Genomic DNA, 16,266 nt, shown 5'->3' with positions numbered 1-16,266 from the left:
TTTCCGCTATCTCTCCGAGGCAGCGTTCCCAGTAGCACCTTTTTACATTGCTCCTTTCCATCTCGCGTTAGCATTTACGCTAGCACGGGCCCTTTCCCATTCTGCGGCGTCCGGCGAGTAAATTGAAATGGTTGTGTGGGCTCGATCCATTGAAGGCTGATTGAATTTAAAAAGTGCCATAAAGAGAAGTGGTGGCGAAGATGTCGGTAATACACTGTGAGGTCTAAGAGAGGCATGACAGCGCTGACAGGAAGTAAGGGAGGAGAGCAAAGGATTGTGGGAAGAATGAGTGAAAGTAATATAAGAGACCGGGGGGGGGTTGAGAATACAGCTGATTGAAAATGTATTGCAGTTTTCGTTGGTGGTCTGACAGAGATGGAGTACAGCCACAACACGTGTACTCAAATCACGACGCTGTTCCTTCAAAATAATGATACTCAGGTGGAGGTGTACAGTCAGCCATGTTAAAGCTGCAGTACGGGACTTTTGTAGAGGAATTTCCACCATCTGCTTGTTTCCATGGAGATGTTAGTGCTCAGTATGTGCTCAACCATCTCTAATATTAAAGCTGCACTATGCAACCTTTCATCTGCTTGTTTCCATGGAGATGTTATTGCTCTGTATACGATCAATCATCTCTACTACTAAAGCTAAGCTACGCAACTTTTCTAGAGGAGTATGAGCCGTTTGCTTGTTTCCATGGAGATGTTATTGCTTGATACGCCCTCAATCATCTCTAATGTTAAAGCTAAACTACGTAACTTTTCTAGAGGAGTGTCCGCCATTTGCTTGTTTCCATGGAGATGTTAGTGCTCAGTATGTGCTCAACCATCTGTAATATTAAAGCTGCACTATGCAACTTTTCATCTGCTTGTTTCCATGGAGATGTTATTGCTCTGTATACGATCAACCATCTCTAATGTTAAAGCAGCACTAGGCAACTTTTCTAGAGGAGTATGAGCCGTTTGCTTGTTTCCATGGAGATGTTATTGCTTGATAAGCGCTCAACCATCTCTAATGTTAAAGCTGCACTAGGCAACTTTTCTAGAGGAGTATGAGCCATTTGCTTGTTTCCATGGAGATGTTATTGCTCTGTTTGCACGCCACCATCTCTCAAGTTAAAGCTGCACTAAGCAACTTTTCATCTGTGTTTTCCATGGAGATGTTACTTCTTGATACGCGATCAATCATCTCTAATGTTAAAGCTAAACTACGCAACTTTTCTAGAGGAGTGTCCACCATCTGCTTGTTTCCATGGAGATGATATTCCTTGATATGCACTTAAGCATCTCTAATGTTAAAGCTGCACGACGCAACTTTTCATCTGCTTGTTTCCATGGAGATGTTATTGCTTGATACACGCTCAACCATCTCTAATGTTAAAGCTGCACTACGCAACTTTTGAACAGCTTGTTTCCATGGAGATGTTATTGCTTGATACGTTCAACCATCTCTAATGTTAAAGCTAAGCTACGCAACCTTTCTAGAGGAGTGTCCACCATCTGCTTGTTTCCATGGAGATGTTATAGCTGTTTGCACTCAACCATTTCTAGTGTTAAAGCTGCACTATGCAACTGATCTTCTTGTTTCCATGGAGATGTTATTGCTCTGTTCCAAACTATGCCCATCCATTTTTTCAATTAGATGTAATTCCATTTCTATTAAAAAAAAGACACACATTCTGACTCGGAGGTGCCAAATCCTTGAAGTTTAATGCCATACTGTGGAACATTTCAGGCAAAGTAACGACATCTCCATGGAGACGAGGGGGTGATTGACCCTCCATCAGGACCAGACCAGTTGCCGCACACAGCAAGAAGATCCCAGACTGTTTTTCTTCCTAGGTACAAACGTATAGTACTCACTTTTTTTTACTCAAGTAAAAGTACAGATACCGGAGTGAAGAAATACTCAAGTAAAAGTAAAAGTAAAAGCATCACATGAAAAAATCTACTCAAGTAAAAGTATTAAAGTACCCTATTAAAAAGGTACTTAAAAAGGAAAAAGGAAAAGTATTTCTGATTTTGAGATCTAATAAAGCTTCAAGAGGTGTAGTACTTAATTTTGTTACTTAAGTACACATACCGGAGTGAAGAAAGACTCAAGTAAAAGTATTAAAGTACTCGATTAAAAAAGTAAAAGTATTTCTCGCAGATTTTTAGATCTAATGAGCTTCAAACGTAGTAATTTTGATAAAGATTTGAGCTAAATTTTGTTCAACAGAAAGAACTGAATTACTATTTTTTCTAGTTTTTTTTCTAGTTTATTGTAGTTTATACTTTTTATTTTTATTATTTTCAGCAGGTCTCAAAGTATAATAAAAAATACTTTTACTTTTCAGCCCTGTTCAAAATGTATAAAGTGAAGTAGAATGTACAGATAATGCTCTCAAAGGTAGTCCAATAAAAGTAAAAAGTATCCAATTTAAAATGTACGTAAGTGAAGTACACATACCTAAAACGTATACTTAAGTGCAGTACTTTACTACTTTTACTTTGTTACGTTCAAATACTGTAACGAACTACCCAAAAATACATTTAAAGTCACTAATTACACGTGACGTATCGTGGATAAAGTAAAGTAAGTCGTAAAAACCTGTCAAAAATCATAACTCAAAGAGACATTTTAAAAGTACCGCTGAAAGTACTCCACAAAAGTAAATAATATAACTCTTCTACGACATCTACAGAAGAATAAAATCACGGCTGAGAAGTAGAATGAGTGAAAAAGTATTAAATATCTCATCGCGGTCCCTTTCACCTGCCGCTCACACCGAGAAACACAAAAGAGGCGCTTGGGTGAGAGAGAGTGCGCCCTTGATGGTGACACATGGCCAAAAAAAAACGCCTCTATCGCGCGCGGCCTTCGGGGGGCGGTGTGACAGCTCTCATATCGGAGAAGACTGGTGACAAAATGAAATTCCTCCAAGTCAGATACGAGTCCAACAGCTTTCAAAACGCGGCCCACGCCATTACACCGCGCCGCTCAAATAGCACCTTTCAGCGCGGCGGCGGCACGAGCGGAGAAGACTGTATACATTAGTGCCACGGGAAATATGATGTTAGGGGTTAAATTATTCATTGATCCTTCGGTTGCTTGTCCGGTCTGGGTTTGTTGTTGTGGCGTCGGGGCTGTCAGTTCGAAGAGGGGGCCCAGGAGGGGGGGGACAGACGGAGGCAACCTTGAGCTAGCGCGGTGACCTTTCAGTTTGGGCGTTTGGGCGTTTGGGGTTTGGACGGTGGCAGGTGGGTGCGGGTTGATGAACAGCGTCGGTTTTAGGGTGGGGTACTGTACAGATGTCCGCGGTCAGGGAGGTGGAGGAGAGAAATGGCGTCGGAAAAGTAAAATGTTGTTAAAATACGTCTATAGAGTTCGAAAGTGAGGGGGCGCTAATGCGATTTCCATTCAATAGGTGTGTTTAAAGCCAAGAATTAGCTAAAGAACGAGACAAAAAATCGCAAAACCACAGACAAAATCTTACAAATAGACATGGGAAGATATCGAAATGTTGTGTGACGATTATCATGGTTTAAATAATTGCAATTAACGATGATAGCGCAGTAATTGTTAAAGTTCCACATAGTAAAACGCTATGGATATGAATAATTTCGTTAGTTAACTTTAATATTATATGTAAGTTCCATGTTAAACAGCTGTTATAGTGTTGTACTCGGTGAAAACAACTACGATTTAGAAGATTATTATGGATGAGCAGGGCCGTCGACTGGAATTTGGGGGCCCGGGGCAATAACTCTCACTTGGGCCCCCCCCTCTAATACAAATTAATAGGAAGATGGTCCAATTCTGGGCCGCTAAGTCTCTGGGGCCCGGGACAACAGACCTCTTTGTCCCCCTCCTGTCGACTCCCCTGAGGATAAGTTGCTTTGTTCTGCACATTTTGACGATAAAATGGTGATTGTTTTGCTGCCGATTATCACGATTACTGTATTTTCTAGAGTATAAGTCGCACCAGCCAAAAAACGTATAATAATGAAAAAAAAACATATTTCACGTATAAATTGCATCTGAGTATTAGTCGCACCCAGGCCAAACTATAAAAAAGAAAGGGTGACTTATCGTACAGAAAATACGGTATATAAAAAGTCCCACGAACAATTATTCAACTCATTTTATCACGATAAACGATAGTATTATTGTTTATTGTCCCATCACTAGTTACAAACCTCATTGCGCAAAGACTGCAGTGGAGAGACCACATACCGATCGATAAAAGTCGTGTGCTAACAAAGCTAGCATCAACTGTTTCCTGTCTAACCTAAAAATAAAACATATATACTAAAAACGCAAAATAATGAAGAAAAAAACATAAGTCGCACTGGACTATAAGTCGCGTTTTTTTAGGGAAATAAATTTTTAAAAATCGAAGACCAAGAACAATATTTTATCTTTAAAGACAAGTTATAATAATAATAATAAAATGTGGAACAACGGGCTGAATATCGGTACATCACGCTAACGCTAACGTAACACATTTATATTTATTCAGCGACATGAAGCACAGACAGAACTGAACACGCGTCTGGTACGATTACAATTTTCTTTTTTTGATTTTCTTTTAAATTACCGTAATGATATTTTAAATTTCAATGATGCAGAAGTAGTACATACAATAATAATTAAATAATTCACATGTAAGTCGCGTCTGAGTATAAGTCGCAGCCCCGGACAAACAATGAAAAAAGTGACACTTATACTCGGAAAATACGGTAAAGCGACTTGGGCATTCAAAACGATCGGATCACACAGATAGTACAGTTGTGTTTTTTGTGTTGCTAAGAAAAGGGGCGTTACCTTCAACAGCCTGGCTCTGGATTGGCTCTTTGGTTGCTATGATACATGCAGGGAAGTTGGCTCCAAGGGAAAACACTACTTGACACCAAAAAAAACTACAAAACTACATGGACTAGAACGCTGCAGGTTTGTGGAGATGCTTATGTGTTTATTTTTTATTCTTACGCTCATGTTAAAGCTAAACAAGCTAAAGTTAAGAAGCGCATGTTCACCAAAGTCAGTTTCTTAGTTTTTTTATTGAGCCACGTCAAAACTCGGCCTGTAATTTAAAGTAGAAACACTCCTAAATTGCAGTAATTCTGGGATCAAGACTGTCAAAGAACACAAGTCAGACACATTCACAGGGCTCTTCACAAAATCTGTAATAAACCACAAACATAGCAACTACAAAAATGAACTGGTTGCACTAAATGTCAAAAATTGAAATGAAAAAATAGGTAAATGGAGAGTCTCCGTGTTCCGGTGCTCAGGTCAGAAAAGAAATGACCAGTAAATTACACTTTATGTACAGGAAAAATGATTTAAAAGTAGTAATAGAAGTACGAGGAAAGTGCTCAAATCTGTCAAAACGCTGGTCAGTTTATTACATTTGCTACTTTCAAATCAACGTTTTGTTTTTTTGCTTTTTTTAAAGAAAGTTTTTATTAGGTAAAGCAAAATATATAATGCAATAAATATACAAAGTAATTACATAAAGAAGAAAACAGACATATAATAGAAAATAAAATGAATAATAATAATAATAATAATAATAATAAATTAATTAATTAATTAATTAATAAAAAAAAGAGGGAGCAGGCAGGGTACTTTCAAATCAAAGTTTAAGAGTGATTTTTAAAATTTTCATTCATAAAATATAAAAAAGACGTAAAGAAAAGAAATGGACATACAAGAAATTAATGAAAACGAGCAAAAAGTAGAGTAATTTTATGTCATCTGCAGCCTTTTCGAGACAATTCTGACCATTACTTTAAAACATGTCAGTGCATTTGTTCATTTGTTGACACGTTAGCAAAACGTTAGCAACATTAGCATAGCGTAGCGTAGCAGCTCTTTTATAACTTTCGAGGTGGGACAACTCACAAAAGTGGGTTGGAACGGAGCTGCTGACGGCAAAAAACACAATAACTATCAATATTTTAACCGCGCAATATCAAACCTGATCCAGACACAAGGCCACGTTGGGTTTTCTACCACCTCGGAGTGCTCCAGTGTAAATTTACAAGTTGGAACTCGGAAAATCTGAACTCCAAGGACAAATGGAACGCAGCATTAGTCTCCCCAAGATGGCGGCATTTAATATTATGACTTAATTAAGGCTTCATTCAGCAGTTTTGTTTTATTCTCCACAGTTAACAAAAGTCTAATCATTTTCTAAAATTGTACAGCCTTAAGATTACGACATAAAATAGGGACTGTTGCCACGGCGATTAACAGTTCAAGCAAAACACTGCATTTGTTTGACTGGGCAAAAGGGAAAAAAGTTATGTGATCAGCGCAGTTGTTCTTTTGACATGCAGTTGGGTTTAGGGACAGGTATTTTGGTTGTCGTCGGGTTTAGGAACTGGATTTTGGCAGAGCTTAACTGGGGGCAAAAAAAAAAAAGTGTGACTCATGAATATTTTGAATACAGTGATGTCATCTTAGCATCATGTTCGTCAGGATTCACTCACTGATAATGACTTTACGCATCTGGCAATACCCAATATTAACAGATAACAGTGTAGGGATGGACAATTTCCTTAAAATACAAATAAGTTATTACACAAGAGGTCCAGTTGTGTCATGTAACTGTTATTCAGCCTTCAAATAACTACAAAACAACTCCGTATGAATAAAAGTTCCAACATTATGAGACGTCCTGGGCCAAAATCAGTCAGTACCTACAGCGGAAACCAGAAACTTACATACACGATATAAAAAGACACACGCTTTTTTTTCCCTGGCGTGAAATCGGACAAAACGTGCACGTAAACGTAGTGACTGTTGAAATTTGAGTGAGCTGTACTTGTGACGCTAGCAGAGCTTTAGCCACACGCAGCCTTAGACTTATTCCGACACTCTGAGACGATGATTTACAGAAAGAAACGATACGATCTGCTACTGTTGAATCTCTCTCCTAAACAGTAAACTGTACAATGGTCTGCCAGAGCACAAGATAATAATAATAATATCAACATTTATGAACATACAGTTAAAAGCATTCAGATAAAAAACATTGAAAAAAGACAGGGCAGGTGTGGATTATAAAGAATATGTCAGTCTGAACACGTGGGTTTTGAGTTTGGATTTGAAGTGTGAGAGTGTGTCAGTGTTGCGGAGGTCAGGGGGGGGGGAGAGAGTTCCAGAGCTGAAGGCCCTGCTCCCCACGGTGACGAGCCGGGGCTGAGGGAACAGAGAGATGGAGAGAGGAAGAGGAGCGGAGAGAGCGAGCGGGTGTGGCAATATGGAGGAGGTCTGAGAGGTACGGAGGTGCGAGGTTATGGATGGATCTGAATGTGTGGAGCAGGGTTTTATATTGGATGCGGTGTGAGATGGGGAAACAGTGAAGTTGCTGTAGGATGGGTGTGATGTGCGTGTGATGATGCGAGCTGCTGAATTCTGAACTAGCTGAAGTTTACGCAGTGTTGTAAAAGTACAGAACTTATGCAGTTTTACATGATTCTATTGTAAAATCCTGTTCCGTCGCGATGTATTTGTGTATTAAAGGGCCCGTATTATGCTGTTTTTTTATCTATTATAATGTTTTTTTCCTCATCACAAACCTGGGAGTTGTGTTTTGTTTCATTCTCACACGTTTAACACATAAACTCTACATATTCAGGCTGAATTCGTCTCTCAAAAAAACTCTGAAAACGCTCTGTTCCACCTTGTGATGTCATCATGTGGTAACACAGAAAGTGCTCCACTGTGTTTTTTATGTTCCATACACCTTCACTAGAATCATTTGGGTGATTTCAGCCCCGGAACTTAAGGTAAAAGGAGCTGTTAACTGGAAAACTAACACTTCATGACATCATAAGGTGGAACAGAGCATTTTGAGCTTTGGAGATGTTACAGACTAATAAACCAGGGTTATTCAAACACGTGTGAGAGAAACAAAACACAATTCCAGGTCTGTTTTGATTATAAAAAGCCTAAAACTCACAAAAATCCTTTAAAGTTGGTATTTAAAGGCCCTGTAACTTGTAATTTGTCTTGCCCGGGTGCAAATGGTAAAATTTTTATATAGCGCTTTTCCAACTTCAAGACACTCGAAACGCTTTACATCAAGGAACCAATCGTCCATTTTTCAGGTAGTGTGCACACATGCTAGCTGGTGTTAGCATTACCGATACAGCGCGTTAACAGCGGTGTCAAAGAACAAGTGAAAGTCTGAAAAACACATTTGATTTCACACGAGTTTATTGATTATGATTCGTGGTTTTCTCAGACGTCTTTGTTGAAAAAGCTGTTATCTTGTGTTCTTCTTAATTGCTGCTCTTAGTTTTTGAATGGGAGACTTCAGATGAGGTCACGGAGCCATAATGGAAGAAGTTATTGAATCTGCAGAGTGTGATTACGGCACTTTTTTAATGATCTTGTTGTTCTTGCAGAAAAGACTGAGGGCATTAACTGGAGCAGGCAAACAGAGAAACACTGAGATAAAAGACGGGGGCAGAAAAGCCTCACTGTTTTTATCTATTTATTTATTTGACAAGAAAAACGCAGGGATACAGCTCGTGTGAAGAAGAGAACGGATGCGGCGGCTACGGCTAACTCAAATACTAGCTTATCTTATCTTATACCATTGTTACGGCGTGGATTTATATGATTTATACGTGCAATATGAAAAAAAATGAAGTTTTGTTGTCATTATATTGAAGAATTTTGTATTCCCTGACAAAAACTGCCAGTTCACCCCGTGCTATCTCGGCCTGCATCATCAGACGTATAATACTCCCTACAATAAAAGGACATACAGTTGAATGGACAATACAATCAGTGTTTTGAGGGTCTGGTACTGACAGTAAATAAAATACTGTATTCTAAAACAACACTGTGTAGAGTAAATCACCTGATTCATCTAACTCATATATGTCAAACCCAGGCCCGGGGACCAAATCTGGCACGTAGTGTAATTATATTTGTCCTGTGAGATCATATCAAAAGCACATTAGAGCCGAATCAACGGTATTTAGCGCATGCACCACTAATACTACAAATCCCAGAATGCTTTGCTAGTACGTTGGTGCGCGGTTGACGCTCATTAGCAACCAAGCTACTAGTCACCTCGGCCAAGTTAATTACTACAGAGAGACACATAATTTATTTTTATTGATTTAAATAAGAAATGAACATTGAATTTCAAGTCTGAGTTGTTCCAGATTTTGTGTTTAAGCTAAATTAAAGTTTGTTTCTGTGTGAAAAGGTTAAATATGACACATCAGGTGCAGTCAGTTTTTCAATAAATGTTGAGTTTGGTCCTTGAATTTGAGTTTGACACCTCTTATCTAACCTATTTATTTGTTTGAAGAAGTACTTTAATCCAAATAAGAATATAGACATAGCCCGTTCCATCTTGGCCTACATCATCACAGGTATAATACTCCCTACAACAGAAGCATATAGAGCTGAGTGGCCAAAACCATCAGTGTCTTGAGAGTCTTGTACTGGTGGTAAATAAAATATTCTAAAACAACACTGTGTAGAGTAAACCACCCAGTTTATCTCGTATATTTATGTGTTCGGAGAAGTATTTTACAGCAATACTCAAAAAGTAAGCAAACATAACTGCACATTGTTGCCTTCTACAGGTTTCAAAGTGTACTATGGAACTTTTCTGACGTAAAATGAGCAATGCTAATTAGGGCTGTAGTCGTTTAGTTGGGGATTTATGCGAGACATAGTGAGTTAGCTCAAGATTTGGAAGTAAATTGTGAGTTTCATGTGTAGTGCAGTGTTGTTCAGATACACGCTCAGATTATTGAGAGTTGTGTAATAGTTTTGGGAGTTTGGCCACGCCCTCTTTTAGTCAGTACAGGATGTATTAAAGGAGTAATATTACACTGTTTCCTGATTCATGTTATAACATTGGTTACTCATCATAAACAGACCTGGAGTTGTGTTTTGTTTCATTCACACACGTTTAATGCACAAACTCTGCATATTTAGGCTGAGTTCTTCTCTCAAACAGAAAACACTCTGTTCCACCTTGTGATGTCATCATGTTGTAATACAGGAAGTGCTCCGCTGTGTTTTTAAACTCCATATGCCTTAATTTCTAGAATCATTTGGATAATTTCCGCCTTGGAATTTTCAATTTTCTCCACTGTGAGACACAAGTGTAAGTTTCGTTGTAAGTTCATTTTCAATACTCATTTGTAGCATCGTAATCACAGCAAAGTTAACAGCAACTAGCATGCTAACGGTGTTTGTAAAGCATCTTGGAGTGTCTAAAGAAAACAGTATAAGTCAGATGTATTAGTTTATTATTACTACTTATTATTATAATTCTACTTCCTGATTCTCGGACAGTAAAAATTCATTATAGCTTGATCATTAGACAGCACGCAGCGGTCTCCTTTTAACCCTAAGAACTTTTCTCTCAAACTAAAAACACTCTGTTCCACCTTGTGATGTCATCATGTGGTGATACAGGAAGTGCTCCACTGTGTTTTTTAACTCCACACACCTTCATTTCTAGAATCATTTGGATGATTTCCGCCCTGGAATTTTCGATCTCTACTGAACTAAAGGTAAAAGCTAACTGTTAAAACTACCACTTCATGACATCACAAGGTGGAACGGAGCATTTTGAGCTTTGGAGATGTTACAGACTAATAATAAAGTTACTCAAACACGTGTGAATGAAACAAAACACAACTCCAGCTCTGTTTTTGAGACGGTAACAGCGTAATAAGTCCTTTAAGTCGACCGAGCACATCTTTCATCACCTTTAGCTCTAATGCTAATCTACAGGTAAACCACAATAGCACATTTAAAACGATAGTGAGTAGATTCAGACGGGCTTGGAACGCACCTCCGCCGTCTTTCATCGTGCCATCTCCTGTTGCAGAACGCAGTCATTATGTTGAAGCCGTTGCCGCGGTATCCAGTGTGATACGCAATACTCACCAATCTCATTTACACTTGACACTTGACATTTACATAATGGCCTTGCACTGTCTTCTTTTCAACACAGTGCGAATATATAGAGGTGCCAAGGATGTATGCAGATTAGATTGTGCGTGAGTGTACGTGTGTGTGTACGTGTGTGTGTGTGTGTGCGGGATACAGGGGTTAAATTACTTCCTACTTAATCTTGCTCATTAAGCCGGCACACAGAGCTCAGAGTGCACCACATCGCCTGATTTGGGACAATTTGCGGAAATGCTAGCAGGAACAAGAAAATGTGCGTGCTAATCAAGAATGGCATGACCCCAATCAGGCAGGTACGGATATGGAGGTGTCAGGGAGGATAATGCAGCGTGAATATCCTTTGTCATTTAAAGTGTACGAGGTAATGATGAGAGGGCACTAACCCGAGACATTTTGGGGTGAAAAATATCAACAAAACAAATAAATCCGGATAAACTGCAGACAACAACTTCCTCACTGAGCTGTATATCCATAATGACAACATGTGGGTGTATGTAAAGCCGCTCTACCTGATCCGTACCGTCTTAAAAATGCAACACAAAAGTAGCATTTTGAATAGTTTTCAGTGGTCTAAAGTTATTCCTCGCTTACCTTACGCATTCTGAGCATCCTCATTATTCACCACGATGAGTTTATAAGCACTTTTTGCAACTTTCAGAGACCAGAGCGGACTTTTGCCGTCATGGTTATGCTAACAACAACTAGCATGCGCTTCCTGATTATCTGACAGTGAAACGCAGCACACAGCAGACTTATTTTGACCTCAAGAGCTGCTTATGCAACATATCTGTACACATTTGGCTCAAATACATGCGAGAAATTTTGTGCAGGGTCTTTAAGGCACTGTAGTTCCTGAATTCAAGTTGAAGCACATATGACAAAATAACAAAACCTGTGCAAATACTTATGGACATAACTGCACGTAAGCTGATAATGACTATAACGACAAATCAAAGTTGTAACAGTATTTTTTGTGGATCAATATGTGCATTTTCTTGGCACTAGTAGGACATTTTTGGTTGTTTTTTGGCTATATGATGAGATTTAAGCCATAAAAGTTTGAATTAGTAGCTTCTATGACTCATTACAGACGCAAACTCTAAAAAAGTTCTAAAGTGTTTCATTCTGCTGTTTATTTGTTGCATGATTTTTTTAACAATATGTGGTTTGAATCTGCTCTGGGCTTCAATATTATCGTTTATCATCTATGTTCACTTCAGCGATATGTCCAACTTCAAAATATTATCGTGACAGATGTGACCACACCACCAAGTCCAGGGATATTTTTTTGGATGAAGAAACCACATTAGAACAGGCTAAACACAAACAAATGAACAAAAAAAGAGTAATTTTTGCACTTTTAGCTTGAGTTGTACAGTTCGTCAGGGCTTATGTAACCCGCATTTCCTAAGCCTTTTATTGTGGATGCCACTTCCTGTCGCTGCCGTCGCCTCTGCCTTTAAGTTGCGGCGTCACGGAGGTCACTTCCCTGTCTCCTCCTCCGCTCGGCGTCTTGGACAAAACTGGAATTCCGAGCTAAAACATTTTTCTTTTTCCCCAACTCTCTACCTCTCAACAGTCGCGTTTTTTACGCCTGGATTGCAAAAAGAAATATGGATCACACCTCTCACATCTTGATGGCGAGCGACCCAGATACGCGGTAGGACAAAATAAACCGACTCATCTTACTTTCTTTCCTGAACTCTGGATCAAAACTTGGACAATGCTTTCTTGAACCCTGACATAAACTCATAAAACAAACGACACTGAACTACTGCACCTACCACCAATACAAATACCATTCACTGCATTACTGTCATCTCAGTAGTAGTCGGTAGTAATCGTACTTTACTTACCGTTGTCGCAGTTAAACCTCTCGCCTACAAGCGTCTATAATACACTTCCTTGAGAAAAATCTTTGAATATCAATGGAAATGTCCTGGTTAAACACGTTAAAAACCAACAAAACAAAACAAAACTACAACAAATAAACCTCGTTATCTATACTGCCCAGCCCCTGTGTGTTTCCCTCAGTTTGTCAGTGCCCTCAGAACATCTTGACGTCTTCATAACGGCGCCTCGGCCTCCCCCTGCTCTCGCCCGCAGACCCAACACCCCCCCACCCTACTCCTTACCCCTTTCCCCACTGCTGCTGCTGCTCTTTGTTCATACCTGCTCCCAAATTTGCCGTCTTCAGACAGATCGCCTACCTCTTCGCTCCAAAAGACATGTTTTCGCCGTGAAAATCTATCGTTCGCGAGCGTCCAACTGTGTATATATGTTTGCATGAATGAGCAGCGTAAATAAATACACTGAATCTTGAATCGCTTTATAATAACTACACTATCCACGGTCTTAATAAAGCTCGAAGAAAGATTTACAGTTTTAAAAGTGTGAAAAACAGAACTAACTCGTTTTGAACAACGGTCCAAAGTTATTCCTGTATTCTTATAGCGTTCAAGTTATTCACAGCGATGAGTTTTTAAGTGCTTTTCACAACTTTCAGTGAACTAGAGCGGAGTTTTGACATCACAGTAATGCTAACAACAAGTGCGCACTTCCTGATTATCGGACTTAAAATGTTTTACGATTAGATGCAGGCAATTCAGTTCAATTTTATTTATATAGCACATTTAAAACAACTTGAACTGACCAAAGTGATTCAGTTAAAAAGTAAAAAACAAAACAAAACATAGGGAAAGAACAATAAAACTTCAAAATATCCTATTTAGCTAGTATTAAATGCCAGGGAGAAGAGGTGGGGTTTTCAGTCTATGTTAAAGACTGAAAGAATCTGACAGGGAAGAAAGAAGTGAATCTGACGTCACCCACAGCGTTCAGCTTCAGTCAAATGAAGCTCATCGAGGCTAGCAGTTATAGCGGCTAATTCGGAGCTGAGTTGCATATTTGGAATTCCGACTGAGGGTATCATAGCAACCAAAGAGCCAACCAGGAGCGAGGATGTTGAAGATAATGCCCTTCTCCACCCGTATCACTGGTTTAGCAGGGAGCAACCGCTTAGCAACACTGTCAATCAAACCTGTTGCTAACGCTAGCAGGGGAAAAAAGGCGTCTGATTTGTCTGTTATTAATGTTCATATCTTGATTTAAGGACACAATAGCAAAATAAAAACAACAGAATCACGTAGAGCGGGTTAATACGAACATTTAAGACCAAAATGACGAGTCTGAGCAGCAGTTACAGAAAGAGAGGCGACAATTTTTCAATATAAAGTGAGTTGGAGTCAGAGTCGATCGATGGAGCAGCACACAGCTAACATATTTTGACCTGATATCTGTATCTGGAGTCATTTTGAAATACACGGGAAAAGATAGAAGCCGTTTTAATCTTCGCTTTGTCATCTAGCCCGAGGTTTAACCAGCACGTTTTAGATCGACCGGGCTCATATCAACTCCATACAGAAACACGTGAAGTGTAACCTCGTACCGACACAAGATAGAAAACAGCTCTACCACTGTCTACAAGAGCGTTCCCCTTCCCTCTTTTTTCTTCCATTTTGTTTGCAATCAAAAAGTCATGCGTTCTTGCTGCAGGTACATATATACAACACGATACAACACAAGCCGCGCACTTGTACCTCGGCTAAAACGCAATACCGTCCATACCTGCGCATATACAGTACAGAAATAATACACATCCAAGTCCCCATAATAAACCAATTTGTCACAACGGCGTGCTTGGAATATTTATCATGATATCTTTATGTAGCAGCCCCCACAAAGAGAAAAATAATATAATCCACCCACACATCCCTTGTAGCTAGAAAGCCAGTATCATGAGTGGAATGATACTTAGTAAATTGCATTTGAAACCAGCGGGGAATAAATACTACAGATAAAGACTGGTCTAATGTGTTAAAATCCATTCGAAATCTCATATTCGCACATGGCAGAATCGCATTACAAGAAGCCTCTAAAGTCGTTTTGCTGGGGTTTTTTTTCCATCGGCGTACGGCTAACATCAAACATAATGGATTTTGGTCGTTCTCTCCTCTGTCTCAGGCTCTGTTGTTCATTTTGTGGCTAATAGTGAGATTCCCGGTCCCCAATCTTCACCGTATTTGATGTGTGATCTATTTTGAGGGGATGAAACGTATTTAGCAGTTTTTTGGAGGGGCACTTTTGCAGACGAAGGGGGAAAAAGGGGAGCGAGGGGGGATTCGTAGTAACAGGAAATGTGTATGTTTTTGGAGACTGCGGTGAGGAAAAGTATTTATAGTTTTCCGGTATTCGTTAATTCAAATCACAGTGGGGTAAACAATAACCATAGTTGAGTAAACGTGGGCGATAGAAGCTCAGTTAGTAGAGCGTTTGTCCGTGGATCTGAAGGCTGGCAGTTCGAATCCCGCTCTCGACGTAAACATCAAGAAACTTAACCTTTAACCTTGATGTAAAGCGCTTTGAGTGACTTGAAGGCGGAAAAAAATGTGACCAATTTACCGTCACAACACGAACAATTAGGAAAACTTGTGAAATGAACAATTATCTACGTAGCAACAAGATTAGCAAGATTATGTATTTGTTTGTCAAGGGCCTATTTGAAGTACAGTTTAGCAATTTAGCTTTTTTTTTTTACTGTGACTTGAACGTGGAAAAACGCTTTATAAAAATGTGACCATGTCCCACCAGAAGGAGGAACCGGGGAAGACCCAGGACACGCCGGAGGAGCTACATCTCTGGACTTGGAGGACATGTGCAGTGAAGTCTGGGAGTCCCTGCTTAGACTGCTGCCCCCGTGACCACAGATAAGCGGGAAAAAATGAACAGACGGACCATTTACACAATTTTAAATATGTTAACTCGCTTATAAATACTCAAGTACGACTCATTTCCCATCCAAAAGGCCAATGTTTCATAATCATACATAAGATAAGATTTAAGATTTGCACTACCAGTCGAACGTTTGTCTCATTCAAAGTTGTTTTTTTCTTTATTTTTACTACTTTTTACATGTTATACACACACAAAAAGCATCAAATATATGACGCAAGATATATGGAGTTATGTAGTGAAGAAAAAAGGTAAATAACTACTGGACACGTTGAGGTTTTGAATATAAAATTTACTTTAAAAAAATGTTATTTACCTTTTTTTCTGTACTACATAATTCCTTATAAGTTACTTCATATATTTGATGTCTTCTGTGTGGATATAAATTGTAGAAAATAATAAAAAAAGAAAAAAAAAACATTGAATGAGATGGTGTGTCCACACTTTTAACTCTTTTTTAAAGTCTTTTTTTAACTTTCAGAACAAAAAAAGTACAGATTTGTTCTAAATTTGAAACAATAT

The 16,266-nt window shown here is 39.1% G+C and overlaps 1 protein-coding gene across 1 annotated transcript in view; it reads right to left on the bottom strand.

The window, feature by feature from the left end:
* Positions 1–16,266, bottom strand: part of exoc4 (exocyst complex component 4) — a 266,766-nt gene that overhangs the window by 123,130 nt on the left and 127,370 nt on the right. The gene's annotated exons all lie outside the window — the stretch shown is intronic.

This window comes from Periophthalmus magnuspinnatus, chromosome 12, assembly GCF_009829125.3.
Source record: "Periophthalmus magnuspinnatus isolate fPerMag1 chromosome 12, fPerMag1.2.pri, whole genome shotgun sequence".
In the NCBI taxonomy this organism is placed as follows: domain Eukaryota; kingdom Metazoa; phylum Chordata; class Actinopteri; order Gobiiformes; family Gobiidae; genus Periophthalmus; species Periophthalmus magnuspinnatus.
This window is presented reverse-complemented; position numbering and strand designations above follow the sequence as displayed.